Raw genomic sequence first — 8,268 nt, 5'->3', positions numbered from 1 at the left:
CGAAAGCTAGAAATCTCGAATTTTCGAACTCGAGAAAACGACCACCTCGGCAAACAACGATTTATTATACAGGGTGTCTCGTCATCGGTTGTACAACCGAGAAGGGAGCGATTCCACGTGAAAAAACAAATCGAAAACAAGCAACAACATTTTTCATTCAGTTTTCGTTCGAAGCCTCGTTGTCGGGTAAGTCGACTTTGAATATTCAGCGAGTTCGTGTGCATTATTAATACAGAAATTGTTAAAAACGCTGAATATTCAAAGTTTATTTTCACGACAACGAAGCATCGACTGAAAAAACATTTCGTTCTTTATTTTCGATTCGATATTTTCCGTAGAATCGTCTCTTCCTCGTTTACACAGCCGATGCTGGGACAACCAACGTATCTCTCGAAAAAGGGACATTAAAATAACGATTGCTGCTACCAGGTCCAGCAAGGCTAAATTTACCCGAATCCGAATTAATCGTTGCCCCAATAATTGGGGCCGCGTCTACTAGCTCCGAGGTTCAATTGGTCTTAGCTATCGGTGTCTAAATTTGTTCCGTGCCGATTCGACAGCGCTCGAGAGATCAGTCAATGTAGAGGGAACTCGGATCATTGATCTACGGTTTCGTAAACAGCCTCATCAGACAGCTCAGACAACGACTCGCACAGTGGACATTGTTAAAGCCTGGTCACCGTGTGCGCGCGCCATCGATCAGCCAATGAAGCCGCAACTCTGGAGCATAGTAGCAACAGGATATTGCTAGCGTCTGCGACACTGTCACAGGATCCGAGGACCCAGATTTTGCAGGACAACCTGTTAGAAGGCAGTCGCGACAACGGTCATTGTGCACAGGTACGATACAGGAAATACGCGCAAGGATTTCGTTCGGGAAATCGAGAAAGCAACTCGGCCCTATTTCTAGAATCAAAAAACGTTGCCGTATTGGCGCGTTGTTTTTTAATTCGGACATGCAACTATTCGACTACGAGTTCTTTTAGCATGGCGAAATTATGTGTCACCCTTGCACGAGACGAAGAAACGTCGGGACAAATTTGTGGACAGTGGAGGACTGCACAGAGGGTTCCGTTTATGTTTTTCTATATTTTTCTACTTGGATCGCGGCGCGTTTCTTTTAGCTATCCAATTACAGTAAATTCTCAACTTGGAAGCAAAAATGGACAATTTGGGAAGAGAAGGGACGATTATTCGAGCGCTGCGGCTCGTTTTTACAGTCGTCGATTGGTCGATAGTGGTCTTTAGAGACCTGTGATAGTCATCGAAATTTTTCTAGGATCTTCGAAGAATCTTCAGGGTTCTATGGAAACGCTTCGAATCCTTTAGTGGACTTTGAGGATTTTATAGAGGTCGTTAGGAATGCATGGAGGGTCGATAGAATTTTTTGGAAGCACTGAGGAGAATTTATAATAGCTCTTAGATTTCATAGAGACCTCTGGGATCACGCAGACATTTTTTAGACTGTTTAGAAATATTATAATTGCCGATTGTCAATAATTATAAAAACAAGGTGTAAGACTGAAATAGTCGAATCTCCTCTTCCCAAATCGTCCACTTTTGTTTCGAAGCTGAGCGCCAATTAAAGAGAACTTACAGTAATTCGAACGAACGTCGCCGAGGAATAATTAAATATAATAAGTAATTATCGTCGTGCAAAGTCGCCTCGATTATTATATTCAATTATAACAACGCGTCGGTGACACATCCGGTTGACCCCATACGCACTCGTTAACCCCGCGGAACCAGCGTTTCGCGACTAAACAACTATTTTTGGTACACATTTTTAGTCACTTCGGCAACTATGTCTATGCTATTTTCATAAGTTTCTAGCGGACTTTTAATCATCTCGGACTTTTAATTAGCCAGGAATTGGGTTAGATTCTAATTGTTTCAAGGCACGACGCAGAACTAGAGGCACGATTAAAAATTATTACTAAACTGCGGATACTATGCATCTATGGAGAAGCGAATAGTTCGAGTATGAAATTATGGAGATATAAGAAGAACGTAATAACATCGATCCGCTATTCTCAATTTATCGAGATCAATCAAACAATCGATTTATTTTTGTTTAACTTCTCTCGATTAAACACGTCTCGGAACATTTCTCATCTTGCATAAAGATCCGCAGCCTAATTATTACGGTACCATTGTTAACATCGTAAAAATGTTCACCCTGTATCTACAAAAGATTTCTAGAAAACTCCAACTTCTTCTCCAACGGTTCATTCAACTGTTATTCACGGTTAAATAAGAGTACCCAGAAATGTCTAGCAATGGAGCAAATGTGAATTTACCGGCCTCTCGCGTTGATAACTCCGCGAAGCTGCGGCAATAATGCGGGTGCTAACAACGGTACAGCATCGTCCACCGTTATCGCCGCAGCGGGAAGACGGTTAGTCAACGAAACAAGGATTACGCGGTTCGGTCCGCGTAATAGTCGCGGAAAGAACTCGGGAGCCAATGGAATTAAAAGATATCCGCGGCTTTGAATACCCGGCAGAGACTCGTTCTCGTTAAACTTTGCCCATTCAGCTCCGCGATTACTCGCGGCGTTCTTCGGTGTTCTCGAGCGTTCCGCGATACAATCTGCCCCCCTTCCCCCTTTCTCACCAATGGTATCCCCGCGGCTCGATCCGAACACCGTCTCCGTCGAACGCAACACACCGCGACACCCAAACGAGATCGAGATCCGCGAGATCGACTGGTCGCGAGAAAACCGAGACGTTCCGAGAAGACGTTTCGCCCGTGCGAAATTTGGTACTTTCCGAGCCGATGCGCCTGTCTCCGTTTCGCTCGAGGCACCCACCTGGCACCGGTGGGAGCCTTTTTCACGCCGCCTCCCTGCACGTTCCCGGCGCCTCGCTTTTATTTCGAGTGAAAACCCGGGGAATGTTGACGGCGGCGCTGAAAGGCTGGCACAATGCGCGCGAGAGAGTCTCGGCGAGCGTGCGTGTGTACAAACACGTGTCCGAGAGGCGGGCGAGAGTTTTTAATCATGGCATTTTATCCTGAGAGACGCTTTGTGCCCGCGATGAAGACACTTTCGCCCGTTTCAGGCCCCCGCCCACCGGCCGCGCCGCGACGACTCGCGACGTCGCGTTCCCCCTCCCTCCGGCCCGCGGCCCCGCTTCGCGCGCCGCTCGCCGACCCTCTGTTTACGGGAACGGGCTTTCACTCGTTCCCTTTGTGCTCCGACGCGTTTCGACGATTTAACCCTCCATCTCGGCTTCACCCCTTAATCCCTTCCGGTGGCGCGGCGCCCGGGCACGATGGAAATTACGCTCCTTTGTCGATCCGCGTTGATTTTTCGCCCCCTTTCCCGCCACCCCGATCCCCGTCCATTCGATTCTTTGACTTCTCGGAACGCGGCCGACTAAATTATTGGCCGCGCCAAAGCGATTCGCGATTACCTCATTTTTCGCATCTCGCAATTAGGCTTTGGGTAGGATGGTTCGAAAGGACTTGTATACTCGTTGTACGGTGTAAAATACTTCTTTATTATTTCGCGAACTTTGTCTACCGACGAGTCGCGGTACGGTCATTGAGTATTCGTTTTTACACTCGCCGTTTGCCCTGGTAAAATTCTTGAACAACCCCGATTGGCTAACCCCGCGCGATTGGGCCTTCCCAGTCGGCGTTGTTCATTCGCCCTTTTTACCGCCTGTCTCTTACGCCCTTCGCGTATTTTCGGAACGGCGTGGTGATCGGAGGGGATAACGAGTTGGACGTGACAACGTGTGCAACTTTTCCTTCGGGTCGCCCGCGTCGGACCGCATGGGTCGCTGGGTCCGCTTCGAGTACCGCTCGGAAACTCTCCTAATTTATGACGGTCTCCGTTTGCTATCGAGGTATTTCTAAAAAACTCTATCGCGAACATGCGTCGTCAAGGTTTGGAACTTGTCATCTCAAAAATAGCTTCTTCGAAGGAGAGTCGTAAATTACGCTGGTCGTTTGCACGAGGACTAAAGTTTCCATTGTGCGCACGACTGGACGCTACAGGCTTGTCTTCTCGGACTGGGATCGGATGCTGGGTTCAGCGCGCAGGTTTTCGGCTACCGGATCGAAGATCCGTTGCTTTTAATCAATTTCTTGTCGGCGGTTAATAAGGGAGTGTAATTGTCGCGGACACGGTTACGGCAAACAAAATCGATCGACTTCGGGAACACGGATCCCCCCCCCCTCCCCGTCCCCCAATCGATTGCGGTTCGGGCCGGATCGAGGACGGTCGTTGCCAGACCCTTAACGAGATCCCTTCATTTGCGTAATTAACTATCGACTTTCCGTCGACAATCTTGTTAACGGGAAGCCCGGCGATCGTTAATGGATTCCGACGAGTCTAGGCGGCCGCGGCACGGCACGGACAGTGAAATAATTATTCTGCTTCCGGTTCGGGGCGACGCGACGGTGCTCGGTTGGTTTGTCGTCCGTTGCCGAAAGTAACTTCGTCGACGGAAACCGATGGGAATCGTGTCGGTGATCGCGGATCGCCCGCTTCCCGCGGAATAATTCGATAATACTTTCATGGTTTGTTAGCAGTGCCCTTGGCGTGCTACGATCCCGCTTCTGTCGATATCGATCCCGGTACTGTGCGGAGATCGATGGGATATAGTATCGATCGTCGACGGAAACCGATAAGAATCGTGTTGGTGATCGCGGATCGCCCGCTTCCCGCGGAACAATTCGATAGTTCTTGTACGATAAGTCTGTTAGCTGTGCCCTTGGCGTGCTACGATCCCGTTTCGGTCGATATCGATCCTAATACTGTGCTGAGATCGATGGGATATAGCATCGATCGTCGACGGAAACCGATAAGAATCGTGTCAGTGATCGCGGATCGTCCGCTTCCCGCGGAACAATTCGATAGTTCTTTTACGATAAGTCTGTTAGCAGTGCCCTTGGCGTGCTACGATCCCGCCTCGGTCGATATCGATCCCGGTACTGTGCGGAGATCGATGGGATATAGTATCGATCGTCGACGGAAACCGATAAGAATCGTGTCGGTGATCGCGGATCGCCCGCTTCCCGCGGAACAATTCGATAGTTCTTGTACGATAAGTCTGTTAGCAGTGCCCTTGGCGTGCTACGATCCCACCTCGGTCGATATCGATCCTGGCACTATCGGTGGAGATCGATGGGATTATAGCATCGATCGAGATCGCGAGGAAATGGATCGACGGAAACGTGATCCGGTACGGTAACCCAGTTTCGAGTTTCCACCTGGTGTGAAAGTCGATCATTCGAAAATAGCTGGACGAAATTAGCTCGGCGAGAGGCTAATTTATTACCTGCGATCGCGACGAGAGTGTGATCCCTCTGACGGCACCGATTCGGGAACGATAACTGAGAGCTGTTTAATTGAAACCTCGACCCGATTCGTTTTTAGGCGCTTTTTATCCGCCGGGAATAGCGACGGATCTCGATAGAATCGCGGTAGATCGTGTTTATCAACTTCGGCACGCTTTTTTCTCGTACCCGTGTTCCATCCCACGCCAATGCCTATCCCTTGACACCAGATTTATGGAGTATTTGAAGCAACAGTTTTATATTGGTTTGCGAAGGTAGCAATGAGACGTTTATTTTGATTTTTAACGAATATTGTAGTCACATTTGTCGCAAGGCATACGGTAATGTCTCCTTTACTGACGCTCAGATTGTCCACTGAAATGGACAATTTACGAAGAGGAGATACGATTATTCGAGCCTTGCGGCTCGTTTTTATAATTGTGGACAATTTATAACTATAAAAATAAACCGCAAGGCTCGGATAATCGTATCTCCTCTCTTCTCAAATTGTCCATTTTTGTGGTCAATCTGGGCGTCAATTAGAGAGACATTACTGTACGCTGAATAAATCATTCATAAATGTATAATTACGATCCGAGTATTTGTAAATTAAGAGATTAGTGAGCCGTCATTTTGACGGGTTAAAATCCAGTAAACCAAGTGTTAATTACGCCTATTATTTAACTATTTTTATCTCTTCTCGATGCGTGTAACTTCTCCTTTTGTTTGCACGTTTGGTATTGCGTTATTACACTTTATCCGATGAAAAGTAAAGAATATTTGCATACTCCCTCTGACGATGAAATTAAAAGTGTCACGTAAGTCTTGCCTCCGAGTTATACTACTTTTTAGCGGCAATTTCTGACGCCTGACTTCTTACTAACTTGTACTACTTGCGAAGTCTTAATGATTTGGGAAAATTAGCAGCGTCTGCTAATGAAAAGTCGGACGACGAAAGTTATGGAGAAGAAAGTAGTGCAGCCCAACGATAAGTCGGGCATCTTCGCAAGTTTTGCAAGTTCAGGAAATTTTCGCAAGTTTACGCATCCTTCAAATTATTGAAAGTTTTACGCAAACGACTGACTCGTTATTGACTCGCGCCATGTAATAGTAATACGTGTTCTCCAATTTAAAGCGTCATTGTTATATCGACTAATTTCTGTACAACATACAAATTTTTGCCAGCAAACTGATTTGTACTATTTGCAACTTTGTTAACAACATTGCAAGGAAAAAGAACTGCGCGAATGCCGTAGGAAGCGTAGGAGTATTGGTGCAAGATTTAGGGAGATCGTTTAAATCGATTCACACGTTATTTCAACGATTTTACAAAACTTTTATTCTCACACGCTTCAATGTTTTCATTCTATCTTGCAATAATACAATAAATCCTCTGGATGGATCTCGTGTGCGTGGATCGTCGATCGAAGGAGGGGAAAGCCCCTTCCATTCGGAACGGCGATTCTACACCATCGATAATGAATAATTGAATGGTTTATTTCCAGCTGGCTAATCTATCTTCATAACAATCTCATTTCACGAGAATGTATTCAAGGGAATACAAATTCAGCATTTGCGTACAAAACAGTCCATCTTGTACGTTCAATCTTTGATCGCCTCTGGATTCAAAGTTTCGAGCAACATACTTACCTGTCAAATTTTTACGACATAAAATAAACAAGACTTAAAATCTTCAGATCAAATTACACATTATTTGGAAGCGTATTTATGAGTTTTGTACGGAAATCGAATAAACTAAGTTAACAACAAATGGGTAAGCGTGATGAATGGATAATAGAGACAGGAAGTGATCAAAGGATAAAAATGGATGAACGATGAAAATGAACGGAAGATAGAAGTGGACTAGAATGCGGACTGGAGCGGAATGCGACTGACAAAGATGCAGTGCCAGCTGATCAATCGGTAGACGAAATCGTCGCAAATTAACTCGAAACTATTTCCATTCAATTTTTCCGACATAATATTTCACCGAGGTCTTCGTTTTCCCCAACTTTTCCCGCCGCGACCGCGAACGCGGTCGCTCATCGCTCATCGTCACCGATGAGCTTGTTTACACTTTTTTCGTTGCGATCCTGCGGTTCCAACGCCGCGGTCTATATTCCCGCGGTGTTTCTTATTATCGTGCCAAGGGGATTCCGCGGCCTTATTTATAATTTCCCTCCTTAGATCCACTAAGTAGACGTAATGCGCTCCGCATCGGCCTGATCCCCAGCTTCGGCGTCCGCTTCTCCCGGGCTTCCCCCATAAGACGTCCTTGACCACCATTCTGAAAATAAAGCGACCTCCGGGCCGCGGGAGAGACGCGCCTTTGAAAAAAGCCGCGCGCGCGATGCATCGCGTCCACGGTGCAGTCATAAATTCCGCCGTAGGAGCGACGTTTACGCTCCGGCCTGCAAACACTATGGCGTCCCGTTTAAGCTTTCGAGTAGGTAACGAGCACGTCCTGTCCGCGTACGCAAACACGAATCGATTTCCCGCGTAAACGCGCGCCCATGCGACACGCGCGATCCCTCGCCTCTGCTCGGCATTCCGCTAACATCAATTAATTTCACTCCAATGTATTTCCATTCCGCTTCGACCGAGCCGTTTCACGCTTCCCCGTCAAGTGGATCCATCGATCCGCCTGAAAAACCTTCCCGCCTGTCCATATTTTTATGCCGTCGCAAGTTAATGACGCAACAGCGTTCCGTTTAAATTCGATGAAATCCACGTTCGATGGAAATTCAATTTTCGTCCAATTTGGAACTCGATGTTTCCTTTAATAAGCAGAATCGATTCTCGGCGAGCGGAAGAACAGAGATTGCCACCTTTTTGCTCGAATTCTTGGAAAAAATTCCGACGGTCTTTATGTTCTTGCGCGGGCAGTTTGTCGCGGCACCGTTCGCCTCGTTCGCGTTTAATAACCGTTTCTATTCAAGCTCCGAAGTTATTACGGGAAGAAAGAAGTTTCTATTTGGC

This window comes from Megalopta genalis, chromosome 7 (genome assembly GCF_051020955.1).
Source record: "Megalopta genalis isolate 19385.01 chromosome 7, iyMegGena1_principal, whole genome shotgun sequence".
Classification (NCBI taxonomy): Eukaryota; Metazoa; Arthropoda; class Insecta; order Hymenoptera; family Halictidae; genus Megalopta; species Megalopta genalis.
The sequence above is the reverse complement of the archived record's forward strand: the minus strand, read 5'-3'. Positions refer to the sequence as shown.